Genomic DNA, 24,189 nt, shown 5'->3' with positions numbered 1-24,189 from the left:
GTGCCCAGTCCTTAGAGCTGCGTTCCATAGCCTGCCAGTGGTCCTGATATGGGATATTCTTTCAGCTAACAATCTTCTTCATTTTTCAACAGTCCTAATGCCTATGAGTAAGGAAGAAAAAGCAATTCCTTGCTGTGGAGAAGTGAAGATTTGCCTAAGGAGAAAGGTTGGGCAGCAAAAGCAGCCATGAGCCTTCTGTATTTACAACTCACCACCAAGATTCATATCAGTGTACACCCAGCAGTTTGGAGAAGCAAGATTGATGCTTCTCATCTTCCAAGGCTCCCTGGCAGTTCAGTAGTCACCATGGTCCAGTGTCCTTAGGTGGTCATGGACTTGCAAGACATCCACGAACAAAACCCAAGTCACCAGGCCATGAACCGTAGTGGACAGAAGTCACAACGTTTATTCATTAACTTTCCATCACAATGTAGCATTCCATCCTGATGCCAACACAGGCCTCATAGGAAGCAGTAGAGCTAAGGATCTGTCACCCTACAGGTGAGGCGTTCATTCATCCTGTAGTGTGCTTAGCTCCGCCCTCCCACTGACTGCTACTTTGAAATGGTAGCACCTAAGTCATCCACAGAGGTTATGTAAATACTGGCATTCCATAGGTGCCTGAGATGAGAGCAACCGTGGCTAGAAGTGAATGTGTGTAATACATGTAAACGTATTATTCCAGGGCCCCACAGCTTCACCTGATCTGCCAAGGGCACTGTGGCACAAATGGTAGTAAGAGGCCAGGAACATGGGAGAGACAATAATGAGTTACTCTCGTGTGTGAGAAAGAAACGTGTACTTCTGAGCAGATACAGAGAATTAGGAGCTCCTTAGCTCCCTTTTCTTTAATTTTCCTCACCATTTCAGGTGACATGCCTCACACTCCCTTGGTGTCTTTGTTCCTCTTGGGTCTGGGCATAATATTAGACGTCACTCTCTTGTGCTAAGACTCCTTTTCTTTGCCTGGTTCAGTTCCTTGTGGTCTTCCTTTCCAACCTGCCTTATCTGCTGCTCTAACCTCTAACCTGGCCCTCCAGTACCTGCTGGCTGCCCACTTCCACCCCTACTGAGGGTCTGCAGCTGAAGACAGACCACCATCCCAATTAGGAACAATAACCATTGCACTGAAGGGAGGTATCTCTAAGACACAGATGGAAGAACAGACAGGCCATCCCAATAAGTGTCTGGACACTGGACACAGGAAGGTGAAGGCTTGACTTGTGAGATGGGTGGAAAGCATCCTGTGGGGAGTTTCATTGGCCCCCATGTAGGGAATCCCAGAGGCCAGATCAGAACCTTCCTCCTGCCCATGTTCCTAGCCAAGCATATTGCTTAGTCACTGTGAGCTCAGAACCAGGGGAGGTGGGGCAGGGAGAAGAGCAGCAGGGGAGGGCAGGCCTGGAGAATGTCTGCTCCTCCAGGTCAGAGTGAGGGTAGAACTGAAGATCATGGGAGAGCTGGAAAAAAGCTTCCCAACTAGCACTTTAGCTTTAAGTAAGCACAGGACACTGTTCCTGCAGCCCTGCCCTTCTCTAGAGACACTCCCTGGGAAAGTTCCTCCTGGCAAGGTAGTGGAGAGACTACCAATACTATCAATAACCCAAGGAAGAATGGCTGGGCAGGAAAGAGGGAGGGAGGGAGGGAGAGAGAGAGAGATGAAAGGGGAAGGAAAGAAAAACAGGAAACTAGCCTGTATTTGGAAACAGAGTGCACTAGCAAGCTTTCTCCATTGTACTGGAAATAGTTTGCAATACATTTTAGTAATATTTTTCCATAAAGGCACTAAAACATTTTACAAAGCAAACTGCCTAAGAGTGTGGTGGTATTTACACTGGGAAAGTATCAACATAAAGCACAGAATGAATTGATAAATGTTGTAACCTTTCCTAATCTGCTTATGTCCCTTCGAGACAAAACTCATTCCTATGGCATTAGTTCTCTTTTCCAGACTTATTCATTCGTTTATGAAGAATTGTATGGGCCTTTCAATTACTTTACCACTTTGGGGAAATACCGCTGACTCAAGAGAAGACTCTAGACTTCACTGTCACAGGAACTCACCATGTCCCATAGCTCAAGAAAAGACTTCAGACTTCACTGTCTCAGGAAACGGCCACGTCATATGCTGAGCTAAATCAATAGCTATGATTTTGTATAGAGTACACAAAAGTAGGTGGCTATCTCTAATCTAAAAGTCTGATCCATCCTGCATTGTCAGAAAATGTTCAGAGTCACAATATACAGATAAAATACAGTGCCAAATTGAAGTCACGTAGAAAACTCAAATGCCGATGCGGTCTAAGATATTATTATAATGGTTTAAGGCAGAATTCCTGAGGATAAAGTTTCTTTAGTTCTATTTTGATCTTTTCATTTTGTTTTGTTTGTTTCATTTATGGAACTGTCTCAAACCCTTTCCTTAGAATCTTTTCTTCGGGTCAGGGGCAGGTCGGGGGTGGGGGTAGGGGGCTCAACACAAGATTTCCGTGTAGCCCTGGCTGTCCTGGAACTTCCTTTTTCACCAGGCTGGTCTTAAACTCAAGAGATCCTCTGCCTCTGCTTCTGCTCCAGAGTGCTGGGATTAAAGGAATACACCACCACTGCCCAGCTTTAGAATCTATTTTGTCTTCTCTTGCTATTAAAAATCTAAGTTGGATGCTCTGTATTTTAGTTATCTATTTTTAAATATTAACCTAAAATGAAAACAATGCATAATCACACTGTGCAAGGCATATACAGTCAATGTGTTCTGAAAGAAGTTTTCTTTCTTTCTTTTTTTTTTTCTTGTGATTACTCCCATAGTTGTTTAGTTTTGCTCTTGTCACTACCCAGGACTTCTGTGCTGGTGTGTTACCAAATTGGGGGGTGACATAAGTGCCACCAAGTTTCCATTTTCACTTGTAATTCTCGCCATTCTGGTGGGCCTGAGAAACGGCTTCATCCCTAAGTACTTTTAAGATACTAGAAAACATCAGAAATAAACAAGGTTCACAGGATCCAGGGGTCTAAAGGCAACGGTTTCCACATTACTTATGCTGCAAACTCACAGAGGGATGTTAGCCAGCACCACTGCCCTCCTCCTCTGGAACAGTGGTCTCCAAGTTCCCAACAGTACATTCTCATTCAAGCCCCAGAAAGACACCCTCCTGTGGAATATTTTTGCCACCCTGAATTGCCTCTGACTTTTGAGTACAAAGTACATTACACATAAGTCTCCAGCTCCACCTCTCACACCCACTAACATGTTAGGAGAAACTTAACAATGGCCGCTTTCTTAGCCTGGCTTTTGGTGCACCTCAAGAGACTTCGACTCTAAAGACATAGCACGTCAGTCCTTATGCTCCAGATTCTAAGTGCTCACATATACCCCTAGGCTTAGACTACAACAGAAGGGGCCTCAGTCATTCACGTCTCCTGGGGACAGCTTTTACTACAAAGTCTGCTTGTGTGTTTGGGGAACACAGCTTGCCCAGTAGGTGAACCAGTCCTACTATGTACCAGTGACACAGAGGAAACTGATTTTCTATGGCTTGATTTCCCCACTTATATAATCACATCAAATTACTTCACCTAGCTATTGTGTAAATTAAAAGTAACACAGGCATCTACAATATCCTGGTAAGTGTCCGGCCCTGCAGAACCACCCCCACAAATGTTAAAAGGCACTGCAATGGATCACCCCAGTCTCCTCAGACAGTTCAACCTCTGGCCCAAGCCACCTCAGAGGTTGGCTTTGAAGCCTTCTCTCAAATTCCCAAGAGATGAGACATTCCAAACAGAGGGCGAGCACAAACCCAGGTGAAAAGCATCAGGAAGCCTATCAGAGTGGTCCTACCTCAGATAGCCAGGTAATTCAGAAGTTGCATGCTGTCACCAGCCAGGTCTGACTGGGGAGGGTGTGGCCGTCTTTGTGCCCCAGAAACACATCCACACATCCGAAGCTTTTTGGAGGGAATCCCCATCTTGGTCCTGGGCTCTGGGACTGTCTGTTTTGAAGCAGGCAGCTAGTAGCACCAAGTGCTGCTGGGAATGGGAGGGACCACTATAGAATCCACAAAATGGCCCTAGCGCCCTGATAGTTCACCCCTCTTCTGAAAGGCTCTGACTGAAAAGCCAAGCAAACTGACTTCGATTATGCTTTTTCCCAGCTAGCACAGGATGGGAGAGGCAATCACAGGACAACCTAGGGAAGGTTGTTCTACCAGAAGCCGGAATATGAGCAGTTCAAGCAGGGAGCACCTGGCAGCTGTCCACTCACTCACTGTACAGCCTCCATAAGCTTTCCCATCCAGCCTGGCAGGGACCAGAGGCATGCAGGACTCTTAACCCAAAGTGTCCCTGGAGATGGGTTGAAGCGAGCTATGTACCTCCTCTCCCAGACATGGTGATGTGTTCCTCACCAGGGTGGAGATGAGGGGCTTAGAGATAAGAGAGGAGGGGCACTTTTTCTTTCCAATGGGTCCCCTAGGCCCCTTCCCACAAGTGGTCTTGAAGGCCAAGTGGCTGGGGTGCAAAGGAAGATCACTGCATCCACCAAACCATCAGAAATAAGCAGTGCGATACATTTGGGGGTTGCAAAGTGGGTAGAGCCACCTCTGATCCCGAGATCAGGTCAAGAAGCTGGGTCTCCCTTCACTGGAGGAGCTGCGCACACCCCCTTTCTCTGAGACTCTCCATAGCACACCAGAGCTCTAAGCTAAAGATCTTTCCTAGGCCAGCTCAGGGCTCCCCCACTCCCTTCTTTGCTCCGCCCAAGTGCAAATCTTGAAGCGGCGCAGAGAAGGTGGCTCCCAGAGCAGCTCCCACCCTGCACTCTCCTCTGGAGGGTTGAGACCCCAGCCCAGCACAGAGTTGGCTGGGGGCTTCCCTTCGCTTCTTTCTCATACATATAACCTTAAGGATCAGGCCAGGAGTTCCCTTCCCATCCTGGGACGTGGAGAGATCCTTGACGCCCCAGAGCTGTCAGAGGTGGGCGTAGATCTACCGACCCGGTTGCGGAGATGAAGAGGTGTAGAAAGCGGATGCCGGAGAGGAGAGGGGCTGTGGTCGGTCCTCTTGAAGCCAGAGACAGCTTCCGCGGTCCATGATCTGAACATTCAGTCACCGCCCAAGATGCCAACGCATTCAGATTGTAGCCCAGAGGTTTGTTTGTTCCTGGGGAGGGAGCTCTATCTACCCCAGGCAGAAGCAGCCAGCCTTCCTAAATACCCTTAGGCAGGAATTCCAGGGCTGCCTCCCACCTCCGGACCTCCCAGGTACCTAGCCCCTCCCCCTGTATTTACACACCCGGGCCAGCGGCCTCCACCCGGACCGGACTTGAATCTCTCTTCCAAATCCTCTTCAGTAGCCAGGGTGGGATGCCCACATTAGCAGAGCCTTTCCGCTCCCCTCACCCTTGGGCAGAGCTCATCCTCCACTGCCTCCCGCATCCTCAAGGGGGATCTTTTCCTTCCAGAACCACTTCACCCACCCAGATCAACACTTGTGTTTCCCATGGCACATAACCATAACCGAAAGCCACTCGGGTAATTTTTATTATCGAATTGAGGGTGGCGGGCTCCAGCGGTCTGACACCCACCGCCCTGGATGAAGACCTCGGGTGGCAGCAGCCTTCTCTTAAGTCCCACCTATCCTGGTTCGCCCTCTTTGCCCCTACGCAACTGCGACAGGCAGGAGAGGCACTACTAGATCCCGAGCCCTCGCCTCTGGAACCGGAGCTGCAGGGAGCAAAAAGTCGAACTGCAAGAACACAGTGAGAGAAATGGGCAGATGCGTTAAGGGAAGGGGGGCTGGGGGAAGGGCGCAAGAGAGAACCGAACAGGAACCACACCAGGTGAGAACCACGCAGGGTGGGTCACAAAAGTTTGCAGACTGCTGCAAGGCACCTGGCTGCACGAAACCGAAAAGGGTCGACTTCCCTTTGCCAGGCGGGGTCTCTTCAAATATCTGTGTCAAAGGGACCCGAAGGTTTGGACCGACACGGCTCAGAACTGCGGTGACCGGCTCTTTGCTACCCAGAGAGATGGCCTAGGCACCCCGACTGGGAGCCGATCCCGCGCTCTGCGTAAAGCAACAGGCGGCTGCACCTTACCTTGCGCCAGTCCTGGGTTGGGATGGCTGCTCCATCCTCGTGGCGCAGGGAGGAGGCGTTTGGTGCGTAAGCCTAGGGGTGTGCGCGCCGCCAGAGCTGCAGCGACCGCAACCTCCAGCAGGCTGCAAACTGGGCTACCCACCCTGACCCGGCCCGCCGGCCGGGCTCCGCTCCGGAGCGACCGCCCTGGCGGCGTGGATGCGCTGTGGCCGGGGCGCAGGACGCAGACGGTGCGTGGCGCGGCTGGCGTCTTTGCGCGCAGCCACCGAGTGAGGGTGCGGCCCCGGGCTGCCGTTTAGGGCACGACTTGGCTTTTGCTGCTGCTGCGGCCGCTGCAGACCCTGTGCGGGGCGCCGGAGCCTCGCTGGAGGAGGAGACAAAGATGCGAAGGAGACAGAAAGCCACTCGCCAACAAGCAGGAGGCTCGGTCACTAGAGGGGACTGGGCTCCAAACCTGGGCTGTGGATGGAGGAGGAGGGGCAAGGCTTCTGAGGACTTGAGGAGCTGGAAGCGAGTGAACGTGACGGGCAGAGCTGACTATCACCTCATTGGCACTGTTCTCTCTGCCTTGTAGCTGTAGGTCTTGAATGGGGAGGGGAGGGGCTTCATTCAGTCTTTGCAGAGGAAGCAAAGCTGAGATAGAAAACCATAGCCTTCTCCTTTGCTACAGTTCCAGGACAGGTTGCTAGGGGCCCATTCTTCCTTCTGTTTCCTGACTACTGAGACCAGTTTAGCAAAGGCCCATTATTGCCAACAGGGAAAAAGCAAATATTCAAAATTAAGTCAGTCGCATTGTAGACCAGGAGCTCAGGATAGCCAAGGCTACACAGATTAACCCTGTCTTGAAAAACCAAAAATTAAAATAATAAAGAAATAAAATTAACTCAACAAATGACTTATTGGGTGCCAAGTACTCTGTTAGGGTATTTTAAAGGAGGATGAGGGAGACAGGAGACAGAACTTCATACCTCCAACCCAAGGTTCCAATGTCAGATTTCCAGATTAGTATGCCCTGAATTCGGGATGTCCAGCATTTAGGCACAGACTTGTACTCCTTAATCCTCGGTCATCAGCTTCTCCTGCTTCCCCAGGATTCCCCGTCCTTCCCGGAAATGCCTTCGAATGTGCAGCAAAAATTGTCCCTTAAGAGGAGTGTGTGTTTGTGTGTGTGTGTGTGTGTGTGTGTGTGTGTGTGTGTGTGTGTGTGTGTAAGAGAGAGAGGAAGGGAGGGAGAGACAGAGAGACAGAAAGACAGAGAGAGACAGAGAAAGAATTGCCTGTTTCAGTAAAATTCTTACGTCATTAATTCATTTATTTATAAGAACAGCACCAGAAACCTTGATTAACTTGCCTTTCCAGTTTCAACAAACATCACTATCTTTCCAAATCTCCTTCTTCCTTGCCTCTACCCCAGGTCACATTAGTTTTTCTTTTTCTCTATGCTCTCACAGACTTTAATCTCCCATCACTTGTAGGACTGACATGGAGATAAATTTTATCCTTTCATTCACTGGTGAGATCCCTCCCAGGTGCAGCATTCAGCAGTGCTTGTTCCTACCGAGTCCGTTGCATACTAGGAACACATATCTATTAGAAGATAATCTCCTTCAAGAGCAGTGAAGCCCAGAGTCCCTAGAATAAGGAGACCCTTGGGATGGAACCTCTAGTTTATGAGGAATACCCCGCACAGTGATTTTCACAAGCCCTTTTGCGGAGAGTACACAGCTATTTCCTTTCTCCTTGTTCTAGTCCATCTGCTCCCAGTGACCATCTGACTTCCCTGCTAAATTTCTATGGGCCAGAAAGTCATGCTGTTGAACTCGTGCACAGGGCAAGAGTCAGGCATCCCGCAGATAGCACCAAGAGCAAACCCATTCCAGATTGGGATCCACCAGAATGTCTGCAACATCCTCCCATTTGCAATGATGCTTTCTTATAGCAGATGCATTTAGAAGAAGCTGAGCAGTGAAAAAGTATGCTGGGTCGGGGCACACTGCAAAAATATAAACTACTGGTACCCCAGAGCAGGCATGCCTTATGTTATACACCCTTATATTCTATGGCTTTTATTGCTAATACTTTACAATGTGATTTGATTCATCTGGATTTGAATTATCATCAATTTTAAACACTTTTAAATTGAGTTTCAGGACGTAGAAATAAATAGATACGGATAGCAGGTATTTAATTTGGTGTAATTATTTGCAGAGAAATTTGGCATTCTCACTGGAAGTATAAAATTTGTTTGTGATACTGTGCCAAGGATTCTATTTCTCACTGAGAATATACAACAAAATCTATCCGTAGAGGTGAACACCAGTCTGCTGTACACGCAGGGGAAGGCTAAGAGAGGCTACACGACGAACAGTGAAGTGTTTCCTAGGAAATTGTGATAACATGTCGCACGCTGAGCTGTTACAGGTGAGTATTGCTGTGGGCAGTGGGTGCGACTTCAGCTGAAGCGTTTCAGAAGCACAAGATGACTAGGAACCTAACTGGGGTCAGAATCCGGATCTCGCAGAGCTGGCTCATGTCCAGGCCGTCGCAACTCTCGACTGTGCCATCTTACGCCTGAATCCTCAGTCTCTCTGATGTGTGATCTTCTTGATGCTCTGTTTTAAACAAAATGGTATTTGGGGAGCACTCACTAATGTCTGTAATTTAGTTAACCTTAAAAATAAAAATTTCAGGGTTAGGGATTTAGTTCAGTGATAGTGTACCTAGAAAGCACAAGGCCCTGGGTTTGGTCCCCAGCTATGAGAGAGAGAGAGAGAGAGAGAGAGAGAGAGAGAGAGAGAGAGAGAGAGAAGAGAAGAGAAGAAGAGAGGAGAAGAGAAGAAAAAGAAAGAAAGAAAGAAAGAAAGAAAGATAGATAGATAGATAGATAGATAGATAGATTTCTGACTGTGGTTTGGATAACCTTCATGTGGCTTTTGGGTTTAGTTGCCTCATCAAGTTCTCAACATGACTGGCTGACTGTTGGTGTCACCCATGCCATAAAAAGGATAAATGACAGGCCACGGAGCTTGTCACCTCTGATATAAGCTCAGATTTGTTTTGTAGCAACCAAGAATCAAATCCAGCTCAGCAAAATATGGCCTTTAATATGAGAAGCTCATTGGCTGTTTCCTCTGCTTGTGCCAACATCCAATTAAAAAATGTAACAGGAGAAGGGAGGCTTCTGGGAAGCTCTGGCCACAACTTAATTAGTGAACCCGAGAAGGAACTTAGCATGCCAGGGCCATGAGACTCTGACCTTCAGATTCACCTTCAAGAGTCTTCCACTTCAGAGGGGGTCATCTGTAAAAGGTGTCTGCACACACAAGAAATGTTACAAACATACGCAGGGAAATGGGATTTAGTGATGTTTTCTAGTGAACTTCCTTTAGGAGTGGAGTGCATTGTTCCACAGTGAGTATGTTATAGAAACCTTTGCATAGAGCAGAAATTCCTTCAATCCTGCACTGCATTCCCAACTGAAACATCACTACAAAAGTGCGATGCCTTCCTCTCGGGGTGGGGGTGGGGTGAATTTCTTAAGTTCAGACGGGAGCCTGAAGCCCTGTTATTTATAGACTTAAAAAAAAAAAAACAACTCAAGGCATGAAGATGTTGCTCCCACAAAGCCTTTGCTAGAGGTATTCCATGTAATAGTAAGCCACGGCAAGGCAGCCTAAAGCTGGAATCTGGGCAAGGACACTATACAGAGCCGACTCACCACTGAGCTCATCCTCAACCAAAGGAAGGTTAGCCTGTGTGCAGCCTTGAGCTCCATGGGAGCTGGGGCCTGGTGGTGATCACCCTACATGTGTTTCTCCTGGAGTTCTTGTCTCTCATTGCTGATGGTTTGATTCCCATGGAGAGGGAGGCCCAGATGCAATCAGGCCATCCCTTAGTAATGAACACCTGATGGTCCGTGAATGCCCGTGATACAGGCTTCTCCAGTCTGTATACAAAAAGTCATAAATATTAATCCAGAAAGTGTCAGCACAAGAACAACAGCCTAATGATTTGGATGACTGACAAGTGAATCTACTTCTTTTCCAATTAGGTAGAGAATTGGAGAACTAGTAAGTTAAACATATTAACAGTAGAATACAGCGCTTGATTTAATAATGATTTCATATAGTAAAGGCTGAATTGCTTCCCATGGTTTGAAGGGCTTCCGAGATTTAGCTTGGCACCTGTGGCCTCCACAAATGTCTCCTGTTTTCAGTCCATCAGTTCATGTACCCATGACTGGCAGATCAGGCCCATGCATAGAGAGTATATGCTTGCTGCAAACTTATTGAAAAGATGAATAATTCAAACCCCTTTACCTTTCCCATCTCCAAAACAGCAACATCACTTCTGGGGTACTCCCCAGGGATGCTAATTAATTCTCTGAAACTGGAAAATATTTTGAAGTTCCATAGTACTTTAAAAGCACTCAAGAACACTAATATGTGCAATAAAGACAGTATTATTACTTCCCTGACATAGAAATGGTGAGTAATCCCCTTTTAATGTGTTTGTTTTGAATATATTCAACACATTACACAATACACATTAATGTATTGTTGGCTCATTTCTCTTGGGGACACCTTGTGTGGACTGAATAAGATGTCATCTCTTCTGGCTGTTTTTTGTTCACCTCTTTAGTGTTGAGAGCTTCCATTTATGTGCATCTCTTGCCAGGAAGGTGAAAATGACATCAGACTTCAGAGGTTCTGTCTTATTAGGCAGTATGTGCACCTATGGGTGACAGATGTTTTCTGGCCACAAACTGCCACATTGCTACCAACCTACAGTCTGATAGAGATCCTTGTCTGACTGGATTTTCTGGAAAAATTTGAAGAGCTAACTGTGAGAATTGGATTAGCTACGGCAGCTGAATCGACCACATGGGAACCCTACATGCCATATACATGTTTGTCCACCATTTGCAGGATGAGTCCTAAGTTGTCACACTGGGATACTGTCAGAGACAGTGGCTCCCTGGGTAGCCTTCCACCCTGTCTGCAGCCATTAACAGCCACTTTTTTTTTTTTTGCATTTCTCTCCGCTGTTTAAATTCATCTTCTTGTTTAAATTAACTCACCTTTGTGCTTGAAGTAGTTCAAATTTGGATTCTGTCACCCAGGATCAAAAAAGTCCCCATGATACAGCCTTGAAGAACAACTTGAGAAATGAAACGCCTCTCGGAGCAAGTTGATTAAAGGTTCAAGAGAGTGTCTGCACTGATGAGCTCTCTGTTGGGGGGCTTTTCTCTCTCCCAGTCAAATGCTCAGCAAACAATAGAAATGGAACTTCAGCTTCTAGAGATAAGAACTGTACCTCAAATGTGAAATCCCAGAGCAGGACAGGCACTGGAGTAAACAGAGGTTTCCTGAGGCCAGGGACCTGGGTTTACCACGATACCCTGATGACTGGAAGAGCATTTTGCACGTTTAATGCATTTTCATTTGGTGAGTGGATGTGTTTGTTTGTACCTCCCCCTTATTCCCATTGGAAATAATGAAAGGTACAATTTGCTAACTCATTCTACAAACCAGCTCTAGCACTGAAGCTCCTCTAAGCTTCACTCAGCTTCTTAGGAGCCCTTAGGGTGTGGGCAGGGCATCGATGAATCCGAGAGGACTTGATCTCATAGATGGAATCATTTGCTCGCGGGCACCCCTGTTCTTCTGGCTGTGATCATGAGTTGAACCTAAGTGTCTCCAAATGTTTTTTTTTCTCTATGTACCACAATCCCCTTAATGTATTTCACCAAAGGGCAGAAATCTGTTCTGGCTAATAAGCCCTCATTATCCACAAAACTAACTAGCTTTCTTCCTTTCCGTGTCTTTCTAACCTTCTCAGCATTTACCAAATTGCTTCATTCCCCGCCCTTCTCCCAACAGTCTGTTTCTTGGATAACCTGAGCAGCTCCCAGGCCTACTTACTCTCCATTCCCAAAGGAGAGGGTCAGGTTGTCATGTGTTTTCAAAGCAGAGGCCAATGGTCACGAATTTGATTCCTCCCTTTAATAAATAGCTAGTATATGGGATATAAGGTTCCAAGTAGCCTCCGCCATGTGCTGGACTTCCCTCCTGGGGATTTCATAGTGACTGAACAGACAAGCCAACTTACATCAAAGATCCCAGGTCACAGTTTTTTTAATAAGGCTCAATTGTACCAGAACAGATATTTTCATCTCTATCCAAATTTAGTCCATGTGAATTATAATTGTGAAAAAATGTGGGAACCACTCAAATATTGGCCAACTGTGAGAAAGACCAAATATATCTGTGCTGTAGAATATTGCTTGGCCATAGGAGGAACTGAAGTTAATTTACTATCTCAAATTGGCTTGTAAAAAGGATTTTTGAAAAAGCAGGTGTTGCTATTTTATTCATGGTAAAAAAAAAAAAAAAGTTCCCCCAGACTTTAATTAGCGTTTGTGTATACTCCATATACTGTATATACGGAGTAGATAGTGAGCTGCTGGGGGAGGGTTGGTAGGTGTGAGAGGAGGATAATAGTGTTATGAGGGAGCGTAATCGAAATGTATTATATACATGTAAGAAATTGTTAAATAGCTAATTAGTTAAAAGATAAAATATTTGTAAATGGTCTATTCATATAAAAATCTTAAACAGGAGAGGAGGAGACAAAGGCTTAGAGGCCTCTGATTTCCCCTGGCTGCTTAATTCCCTGGCAACTTAATTAGAATCTGACTGTAGAGTGGCCGCTCCATTTTGACTTATAAGTCTCTGGGTGATCTAGGCTCTTTTATTTTTCCAGCATCCTCTGCCTTTTGCCATGTTTCCTATGAATTAAAGCCTCTGATTTTTTACCTATATCTTCTATCTATGTATCTATCTATGTATCTATCTATCTATCTATATCTATGTGTGCCTCTAAGTCTTTGACAAGCCTTTATCTACTCCATGTCATTGTGTTTTGTTTTTGCTTAGCGACCCACTGGCTTTTTCAGGGCTACTTGCATGGGCATCAGTGTGATGCTATCTGCTGTAGCGTGGTAGCTCTCAAGAGGTTACAGATAACTTTCTCCCAACAGCCTTCGACTGCAATTAGCTATCCTGCCTGAGGTGGACCCTGATAAGTCCATCCACTCTATGATTAGATGTTCACCCAACAATTGTGAGTTTATGAGTGTCATGACATCCATTTAACACAGTGTTTCACCATCTTCCTCTCTATCACTCAGTTCTTATATTTTTTTCTATCCACTGTTCTGTGGTGTTCTCTGAACTTTGGAAATGTGATGTTGGTGCTGTGTTTTAGTCTGAGTACCCACTATTCACCTGTACTCATCACCTTGACTAGTCACAAGTCTTCATTCACTACAAAGAGAAGCTTCTATGACTAAGGCTGCAGATAAGACTAATCTATGGTTATAAACATAGATACTTAAGAGGCACTTTGTTAACACATTTATGTAGTAGGCTTACCCATAATGCTGTTGACCTTCCCAGTTATGGGCTTTTGACCAGAGCCATGATGTCTTGTATGAACTTTCTCCCATAGATCAGGTCTCAGATGCAATTAGAAATCAGTTGGCTACCCCCATAACAGCTGTGTCACTATTGTACCATGAGGCACATCTTGCTTAGCAAGTTTTTATCATCACATGCGGAGTCCAAAGCTGGGAAAGGGCACCACTAACCTTTTCTTTACCCCCTGTCTGCATACCAACTCTGGAGGAAGCTTTCAGTTCCCTTCCAATGTGGCTTTTTTATATTCTACACCTAAGGTGTGTAGTGCCTTCTGCCATAGGATCTAACCATTTAGATTTGGGGGCAGCCAAAAGCAATGATCCCAAACCAAGAAATTAAACATGACCACCAGGCTGAGAGGAGTGCTGATTACCCTGATTGTTGTGTAGATGTGTTCTATCATACCGTACCCCCAAAATACATATAAGTGTCTATTAAAATAGAAATGTATTTTTTAAAAGATGAAGCCATCGATAAACCTTGCGTTACTGTCTGTGAAAGAAACTACTTCACCATCATATAAAAGAACTGCAATACGGAGATCTTCATAGCCACAAGTAGATTTGTGGATGTTTGGGACAGGATTTGGGGTAAGATTCCCATTGAAGAGATGGCTGTGTTTTAAAGATCACCTCAAGCAGCAGCAAAACTGATCTGTGCACATGTTAAAGGTCACAAAAACATGTGCACACAAGTTCCATCTAAGCAAAGCTACTGTGGGCAGCTTCACTCATGTGATGGCAAAGCTAACATTAGATTCAATTATCTTCATAGTCTCTCTCTATTTGTCTTCCCTCTCTCCAACTAGATAGATACCTAGAAGTGTAGGCTAGAAGCACCTCAGTGTCATGAGCATCTCATTTAGGTCTTCCTTATCTAGCATGTCTCCTTGCTATTCCGCAGGTGGAGATTTGGACCTACAAAGTCTTTGGGGAGTTTAAACAATGAATTAATATCTTTCTTCTTACCATTTAGCAGAGCGTGCCAACTCAATTTCAATGCCAGAGGTTTTCAAGGAAAGCAACAAAGAAAGCACAGTGACATTTTTTAAAAAACTGATGCTGCAGAGGCCTCCATCAGCAGTTATTCATTCTTGTTACTTTTGCATCCCATCGAAGATGTTTGTATCTGCAATCAGGCATTGCAGACATACTACTGCTGCTCTGAGCCTGTGTGTGAGCCCTGACTGGCTGAGGCAGGCTCCCCCTCCCTCCCTCTGAAATGCTTAGGGAAGCCAGCACAATATTCCTGCTAGCTGGTCTGGAGTTGGTTCAGTATATAATTATGGGGTTGATTTCCTTCTTTTGTACTAATGTTTTCTCCACCCACTGGGGGTGTTTGAAGGATCTGACAGGGAAGCTTTCTGGCCGCTCACATTTCATTGTAAGAAGCCAAGGGCATGAGGGAAAAGCCCTCCCCATATTACGGGCTGAGGTTGCAGTCTTTCCTCTACACTTAAGGGACACAGAAAGCTCTAGGGAAGCCATGGAACTTCGCAGGCATTAGTTTTCATTGTCTCCAAAGCTTCTTTTAGGGTAGGTGTTCCCCCAAACAATCCTTTCATCAGGTTTGGAGACCAGAATTTGACAAACACAACAGAGTGCTGATGTTTTGTTGCCTAATGAAGTCTCCTTTGCATAGCCTCTTGCTAGGATATCAGCCCTGAGGCAGCCTTGTGCTCTGAGCTCAGCTTTCTCCAAGAGAGTTAGCAAGCATATAAGCAGAGGGCTACAGCGAGAGACCCCCCCCACCTAAAACATGAACCTTGATGATGTGCTGCAGATACCCACAGAGATACCACCTCCATCCTTGCCTGGGTGGTATGTTCTACCAGGACACTCCCACACAGACGTTCCCTCCAGCGTGGGCCTGAGTGGTGTTCTGGCAGGGTACCCACACAGATGCCCACCTCAGTGTAGGCTTGGATGGTATGCTATGTCAGAAGACGCCTACACAGACAAACTCTCCAACAAGGGCCTGAATGGTGCGCTGTGTCAGGACACCCACACTGGTACCTCTCCAGTGTGGACCTGCTAGTATGCTATTTGAAGACTCCAACACAGACATCCCTTCCCACATGGGCCTGTGTGTTACTCTTCTCCAGGAGACTCCCACAGAACACCCTCTCCAGCAGGACCTACCCATACCATGTGATACCCACACGGCTATGGAGAGATCTCCCCAAGACTGTCTGAGTACTTGGAAGGTGAGTATTATGTGAGTGCATTCCTACTGTCCAGTTTTATCATTTCCAAGGCAATTGCCCTCATTCTGTTTGCAGTGTCTTGCTAGTACTGTGGCATGGTCTACTGACAGTTGTTTGATAAAGTTCAAGTCCTTGGTTCCACACTGGTTAAATGGAGGAAGCACCGGGCTCACTCAGTGAGGGAGACATGGCGTCTGTGAACAGGTCTGGCCCACACTCTGGCCCACAGAGCTAAGGAAGCTCTGTAGCAAAGAAGGGGCTTCTCAAGAGATGGGCAGTAGCAGAGCCGGCTTCTATTTTACACCCTTCCCTTCAATCCTCAACTAGAACCTAGTTGAACTTTTTCTTGCACCGTATCACACTGTTCTTCTCCTCTCCTACACTGATGTTGATTGAGACCATTATCATCTCTCACATGAGCATTATTTCATCACCCTGAGAGGTTCCCCCTCCCCTCCCTCTTCTCTTGCCTGCCACACCCCCACTCTGTGCTTCAAGCATGCAAAGTGACTGTGACATGCCTTGCTCAAAATGGCTTAGTGGTTCATGATCAAAATTTAACTTTATTAAACAGCCAACATGTTGAATTACAATGCGACCTGCCTATTCCACTGCCTTCATTCCCTGCCATTCTCCCTTCTCTGGTGGTCCAGCCAGATTCAGATCTTCACAGCTGTGCATCCCCTCCCCCCACAGTGGAATGCCTTCCCAGTTGGGGCTCCTCACACAAGGCACCTTTCCTTTACTCTTTAGCCATCCAACCAATACCCTCTTGAGTTAGGTTCCTGACCTTGAGTTAAATTTCACAATCCTAAAGATGGCATTGCCTATATAATCAATGTTGCAGCTGCACGCTTGAATATAGCAATCATGAGATTAGATAGAGATTTTATGGTGACCTTGAACATAATATACCTGATACTATGACCAAGTGTTGAATTTCCGTCTCCCAATAACAAAACCAGATAATGGATGCTCAAAAATGCCTTTTTAAAAAAAGAAAATAAAAAGGACATTTATGAAGTACCTAAAGTGTATTAGTCTGTGTACTTATAATTTTCACTAAAGCTTTAACATTAGAAATGACAAGATATGAAAGTGAATAGTCTACAAGATGAGTCTGGAAGAATAATAAAAGCAATGAGAAAATTGGCAGATAGGGTAATAACAAATATTATCCAGATTGAAAAAGCAAGCTGGGAAGTACTCTGGTTTTGAGGTTAGGAAAGGTGTCTGACTTTATCCATGTGGCTTTGTATTGAATAAAAGGGTAATTTCTCACCCTTTAAGATTCTCATGTCGGCTTGGAGTGGTAGCACACCTCTGTAATCCCAGTACCCAGTGAGGCAGATAGCTGTGAGTTCTAGGCCAGACTGGTCTATACAGCAAGTCCAGAACTGCCAAGTCTACACAGAGAAACCTTGTTCCAGGGGGGGAAAGACTCCCATGTCAGCGTAGTTCCTTGTAGCAGACAATGTTGGTTGCAGATCCAGTAGCCATCACCTTCCCTGATAGTCTTTGCACAGAGCCTGTATCTCAGGTATGCTGAAAGTCCACTTTCCTCCTTGCCCTTGCACTGGAAGAGCAAGCATCAGATAGGGTAACAGTCAGTGTGCACCCAGACATTTATAAGGATGTTTATAGACAAGTCTTTCTCCCCATAAAGGAATTGTAAAGGAACAGCACACTTTCTGGTCATGGTGTTGCCAAGACTATCTCTGGGTGCCGGGAACCAGTGCAACAACTTGCAGACCAGCAGGTGAAATCCAGAAAACAAAAGTCAATAGGTCAAGGACAGAACACCAAAAGAAAAGAAAAAGCCAAAGTCCTTTGGGGTGTTGTTTGAGGTATTCAAGCAGTGTGAAAAGGACCTACAGCCAGGCTTTGTGTGTGTGTGAAATAATACAGAGACATTTTAAAATTCCTGCTATGTAGTCAGTGGAGCAAGTATGTCAAGGCCTAGAAACCCTTAAACCTAGAATCTTGAGCGTTATCCCACAGCACTAAATGAGGTTATGCATTTTAACCAGATCTCCAGCACTAGTTGATGCCATTTATAATTGGCAGGTCCTACTGCTTACAAACAGAAGCACTCTCTTATTATGATGCACTACTCTCTTTTAAAGTGAAATTAATTGTACTTTATTTTGTTATTCCACAGTATCAGGCTATGCTCTCTAACACAAACCACACTTAATGTTGTCTCTTATAATACAGTATACACACGGCACCGTGGAAACCAGCCAGGGCATTAGCCCTCACAACTGCCTGAAATTCTCAAGGCAGCATGGACTGTCTAACATCTGCATCCCCCCTTTCACCTACCATTAAGCTCCATAAAACTTAAATTACTTAAAACTTAAAAACTTAAACATTTAAATGTTTGTTGATTAAAACAGTAAACATGAAAAATTTTGCTATTATTTTAGCCAATAAAAAATGTCGAACTTCTTAGTAGCTAAGTACAAAGAATTCTGAAGTGTGCTGTGCCTTGCATGCCTTAGACAACACAAATATTCTATTTTCTTGTGAAACTTCTTTACAGGGAGAGCTCTTCCTGGCCTAATATGCTTGATGAATTTGGGGTCCATGTCGCGTCGCTGCTTTCCTCCTAAGGCTCAGTTGCTTAGTTGACACTGGAATAATGGAAGCCATTTCAAGGTTGTGTCTGTCAAAGCCACCAGCCCCAGCCCCCTAGGGGCTGTTCTGTATATTTAAGTGCTTAATTGAAAGCAATCAATGCCACCAATCAATTCAGGATTTAGTATCAAACACTGTTTGCTGAATAAGACCAGAAAGGAAATCCCCGGTCTCATAGAATGCAGGAAAACCCCAAAGTGGAAGGCTTGTTCTAGCTGACTCTGCCTTCTTTAAAAGGCTCTGGCAGGGCCAAGCCTACAGAAGCTAGAATGCAAAGATAAATATAGAAAATTGATTTTGCTTTTTTATTTAATAAAAAGCATCTAAAGATTTATTAAAGTAGAAACTCTGCATTCAATATAGGTCATTTAAATAGAAAAGACACACAACACATAGACACAGAAAAATAGAGAGACAGAGAGACAGAGGCAGGCAGACAGACAGACAGACAGACACACACACACACAGAGAGAGAGAGAGAGAGAAAGAGAGAGAGAGAGAGAGAGAGAGAGAGAGAGAGAGAGAGAGAGAGAGAGAGAGAGAATTTATTTATCTTATACGGTATATACCAAAATATGGAATTTCATTTGGCTCACTATTTTTTTCCACAATTTTCTAAATACAGCATAATAACTTGCCTGTAATAGTGTACTGGCACACACCATCCATATCTGATGACCAGACTTCTGTGGTGTTAATGCTTGACCTTAGAGAAGAGCACAGGCTTCAGGCCAGACTCCATTCTGCTGGGAGGTGTGAGGCGACCTCATGCCAGCCTCAGAGCATGTGACTCCACAAAGCCTCACCCTCAGGTCAGGGGTGAGTAAGAAGACCATGTATGCTTCTAGAGGAAGTGGCTTCAGTGACTTCTTGGATATTATGTGAGTACATTTAGAGAAGCTGGCTGCCAGATATGCCAGTCACTGTTGTGGCAAGTGGATCTCCATGTGGGTGCAGCTCTAATTGTAAAGAGGAACAGGCATGGCACTGCAACACCATCCCCAGCAGTGCTAACAACTTTATGACATCAAATGAAGGCCTAACTCTGCCTCAGAGGAACCAGACATGGACAACAGACATGTACCACATCAAAAAACATGCACCCCAACATGCTTTTGAAAGCAGAAAAGCACAAAAGCTCATCAGGAGGCTCCGAGAATCTGGTAGCATATTGCATCTATTCAAATTATTGTCAAGATTGGGAGAAATCAGTCCTATAACTTTAGAGTTATTATGTTTCATTCCCAGAAGAAAAACTAACTTCATATTAATAAGGGTTTGGTTGGTTGCTGGATTGGTTTTACGAGACAAGGTTGCTTTGTGTAGCCTTGGTTGTCCTGGACTCACTGTGTAGACCAGACTGGCTTTGAACTCATAAAGATCCGCCTGCCTCTGCCTCTCAAGTGCTGGGATTAAAAGTGTGCACCACCACGCCCAGCAATAAGGGTTTTTTAAGCATTAGCCATTTTAAACTTAGTAGAAGTGAATTTTCCATAATGACAGTCTTGGATAATTGATTTATACTTTCCAGCTTGGGTTAACAGAATCTTATACTCATGACCAGCACTCAAGGGACCATGGAATCCTGAAAGGTTTGGCAGTTTCCCCAAGCTTACATACTTACATGGAGCACCAAGGCCACTCTTTTTTCAGAGCCTTCTTTTGCTGTGGTAATACTCCACAATATTACCTTGGGGAGGAAAAGGCTTATTTCATCTTACAACTCACAAGTAGTGCACTACCAGAGCAGAACAGAAGAAGCCATGGAGGAATGCTGTTTACTGGCTTGTTCTCCATGGCTTACTTAGGCTTTCTTCTACCACCCAGGACCATCTGCCAAGGGGTTGGCACTGTCCCCAGTGGGTGAGCCCTCCTACATCAATCATTAATCAAGAAAATGTACTACAAACTTGTCTGCAGGCAAATCGGATGGAGGCATGTCCTTAACTGAGGTCCCTCTTCCCAGATGACTTTACCTTGTGTCAAGTTGACATAAAGCTAGTCAACATTTCCACTGTAACTGCTTTGATTCACAGCAATGATTCTCAACTGATGACAGTGTCCTCCCTCCACCCTCCCAGAGACCACCAGATAATGAATAGAGGCCATTTTTCTTGTTATAGTGTGAAGAGAGGTCTCTCTCTGAACCAGTCAGGTTGAAGCTCATGTGCAATCAAGTCCGCCATATACAAAATGATACCTACCTTGGCAGTGCCACATTCACGTGCAAAAGCTTACACACGTATACACACAGTCTCTCTCCTCAACACACCCCTCTCTCAAGGTACACAAGGAAAAGATAAAATAGGTCATATGTCAATCTAACATGTTTTTTATTTTTAAAAAATCAAGAGCAGTAATATCAACAGTAGGTCTGGAAATTTTCTGTTACTTTTCCCTTTCATTTCCACTCCCAACAATTCATCTCCACTATCAGATTGTGTTTACAGCTGCACCCTCAACCTGTGACCCCAAAGAAGCTGCTTTGTAGCCCACTTAGTTCTTACAACCTGGTCCTTCCTTACTGCAAACCATTGCACTAACATCTCCACTCCCATTCCTCTCTCAGGATCTTTTGTATTTTAAGCTTGTCCCACCATCCCTCTCTAGCAGGCAGTGACCTTGGGCTTCTGATCCCCCTGCTTCCAAGCCTGAGTTTGGGGACTGTGCATCTTGTGCTACATCTCTGGCTTAAGGGATGCTTGGGATCAAAGTCAGGGCTTCGTGCCTAACAGGAGAGCACACCGCCAACTAAGCTACATTCTGGGCTTCTCTGTTTCGCCTCAGCACCCTTTCAGTCTACTTTCCCACTCGGCAGTCACAGTTACCTTATGTCCCTTCTTAGTTGTCCAGTGGGACTAATATCATATGTCAATGCACAAAGGACAAGTATGCGGCAGATGGCAGATTTGCAGTAGGATGCTGCCGGCACTGAGCATCAGGAGACAGGAAGACAACTTGTCTGCAGCTGAAACATTGTAAAGATGATTAGCCTAAGCTATTCTGATCCCTTGAGTCAAGACACAGAAAGTACTTTCCAGTCTGCTTGCTCTCTGTGTTCCAGTCACTGACCTGTGTGGCAAGGACTGGTTTCCAACTCTAGAACATGGAGCTAGTTGATTGAAGCTTGAAAACTCTCCACTGAAAATCTGAGTCTCCCTCATTCATTTCAGTCTCATTCAGAGATATCATCCAAGAAACAGCAACAATTCACTGTCTTAATGTGACTATGTCCTCCTCATCAGGGGGCAGGAGTAAGCTGGCTTTTCTCCCTTATATATGAATACCTAATGTCATGATACAATATATTTATGGAAGTGTTGAGGGCACAGGATTTTTATTTGTTCCATTGTATTTAGTACCAAGATCAGTTCCCATCATGGTGAAGACATTGGCTAGCTTTAATGTCTCAAGTTTGGAAGTGTGCAGTGTTCTCAGACCACAGAGAAAACCCAATTTTCCCTTTAACTTGATGACTATGCGTTTAAAATTTCTTGGCTTCTGAAAACAACCTAAATTCACTGAAGGCTGTTTGCAAAATTATACTCTAAAAGAACTCACATCTATCTTTGTAGAGAGAGCATGACCAATAAGTCAAGATATTTCTCAGGTGCTTTCTGAGTCATGGACAAAAGGAAGCATCTCCAATTATTTTTATTCGTGTATGACACAATTAATGGCCTAATTAAGGAACAACAATTTCATGGACTATTTTGTACTTATGATATTAAATGTGTAAACTGAACAAGAATGGTGAAACGAGGTGGGGGAGGATTGCTTCCCATTAGCTGTGATGCAAGCTTGGAGTCTGACCGCAATGCACTTGCCTAGGGTCTGGCTTCAAGCCAATGAGACAAATTTCTCTTCCTGGGGAGAAGTATGTACAGATCAGGGCTCACCACACTTCTTCCAGTCATCAAGAAGAGCATGATGACACCTGTTTCAACAGTTTCCTGAGTTCTGATTATCCCTGTTCTTCCTCTTACTCTCTGCATCTACCCTGGAGATGGAGCTTAGATGCAAGGACCATTGAATGGGCACACACACACACACACACACACGCACGCACGCACGCGCACACACACACACACACACACACACACACACACACACACACACACACACATATCACAACTGGTATCTATGGACTCCATGCATTTTTTAATCATCTTCCATAGACTCAGAGTCCATCATGGGAAGTTTTGTGAAACTGGTTAGTTCGGAGAGGCTCTCAAAGGGGAAATGTAGGAAGCAAGATCAGGAAGGGGAAGGAATCCAAGTAGAGATACAGTCTTATCTGGAATGTGAGGTGTAGCGCCGAGATGGTTCTTCTAAAGGGAAATGAGGCAGCCTTGGCTTTTGCCTGCTCAGCAGAGGAGGATGTGAGTGCCTCGTGACCTCACAGGTGATAAGCCCTTAGTCTACATACAATTCTTCAATAACCAGAGCCTGTGGCTATCATTATTGACAAGCAGTGGGGTGATGGTGTGCTCACACAGGTGAGGGAGTTTTGGGTGTGGTACAAATGGTATTTTCTCCTGCGTACCAATCTCAAAGACTTGTGGATCATAGTTGTAGCCATTTTTTAATACCCTAAGCACTCTCTCAAAGTGTTGCTACTTGGCACCGGGTTATCTGGAGTGGCCTTCAGCATCATAGCTGGCATCCTGGGTTCATTCTGAGGAAGTTCTTCTAATGAAAAGCAATGTGTATGCAGCTTTGGCAATCCCTGATAGCACCTTCTCCTTGAAATGCTCTGAGTGTTTCGCAAGGAGCCATTTTAACACGTCTCAGGGAGCAGTGGAGGGCTCAAGCAAGATGGTAAAACATCTGATCTAAAGATGAGAAGAGTTCATTTTATTACCTACATTGAATAATAATTAAATGAAGCCATTTCAGTAGGCCCCTCAGCAACCTTATTTGCATTTATATTTTTTCACTTATTTTTTATTTATGTCTCTGAAGAAACATGATCTTGCACGGCATTTTCCAACCTCAGCATATTCACATTTAGGCTGAAAACATTCTCGACTGTGCTCTGCATTGCAGCATACTTGCCAGGACCCCAGGCCTCTGCCCAGAAGATGCTGATGATCTGTGCCCCGGAGGGGCACCAAATAGGCACTGGAAGTTAAACTGTCCTGGGTTGAGAAGCTAAAGGAATCAGAGATCTCACTGCTATATATAGCTTGACCAAGTTCAGTTATCCTAAGCATCCATTCAAATTTATTCCAATTCCTGTCAGTCCTCTCTGTTCTACACTTCTATCCACTGCGACAATTGGCATTGAAGTGGAGTTATTGATGCGCACTTGTCTCTCAGGCTGGAGCTGGATGCAGCTGAGGTCTCTCTTGCTATTATTTTAGATGCAGAAGGCACTGAGTTAAGAGTCACTTTCCCTGAATTAAAGTAACGGAGATAAAGAGTAAAGAGCCCTAGTTGTTCAGCTTGGAGAAGCTCTTCTAGCCTGATGATGATCACAGTGATATTGATCCCAGCTACCATTTATTAAATACGGAGCTTGGAGGCTGTGCTGAGCCCCTTATACATTCTAGCCTCACAGGACAGCTATGAAGCAAGCTTTACTCTCCTCATTTAATCATGCTTCACTGTCCTTCAGAAGCTTGGAGCCACGAAGGCTCATGCACAGTCTATTGCCTAGGACCTTAGGGTCATACAAATGGATATGTGAGAGGACTTAAGGTCTTTGGAGACTCTAGATCTGATGGGTACCCAAAACGGGAGGGAGGTAAAACATGTATTACGAG

General features: G+C 45.1%; 1 protein-coding gene across 6 annotated transcripts in view; it reads right to left on the bottom strand.

The window, feature by feature from the left end:
* Nucleotides 1–6,987, bottom strand: part of LRRC3B (leucine rich repeat containing 3B) — an 86,194-nt gene extending 79,207 nt beyond the window's left edge. Inside the window, exons 1-2 of one of the 6 annotated variants that reach the window (XR_014782145.1) lie at nt 4,992–5,281; nt 3,839–4,023 (exon numbers count right to left, since the gene is read on the bottom strand). The gene's annotated coding sequence lies outside the window, so the exon portion shown is untranslated. The other 5 variants (XM_084796889.1, XM_084796887.1, XM_084796892.1 and 2 more) reach the window with 5 other exon arrangements.
* Nucleotides 6,988–24,189: the final 17,202 nt, after the last annotated feature.

The sequence above is a fragment of the Acomys minous genome (assembly GCF_964271855.1).
Source record: "Acomys minous genome assembly, chromosome: 9".
Lineage (NCBI taxonomy): Eukaryota > Metazoa > Chordata > Mammalia > Rodentia > Muridae > Acomys > Acomys minous.
The sequence above is the reverse complement of the archived record's forward strand: the minus strand, read 5'-3'. Positions and strand labels throughout refer to the sequence as shown.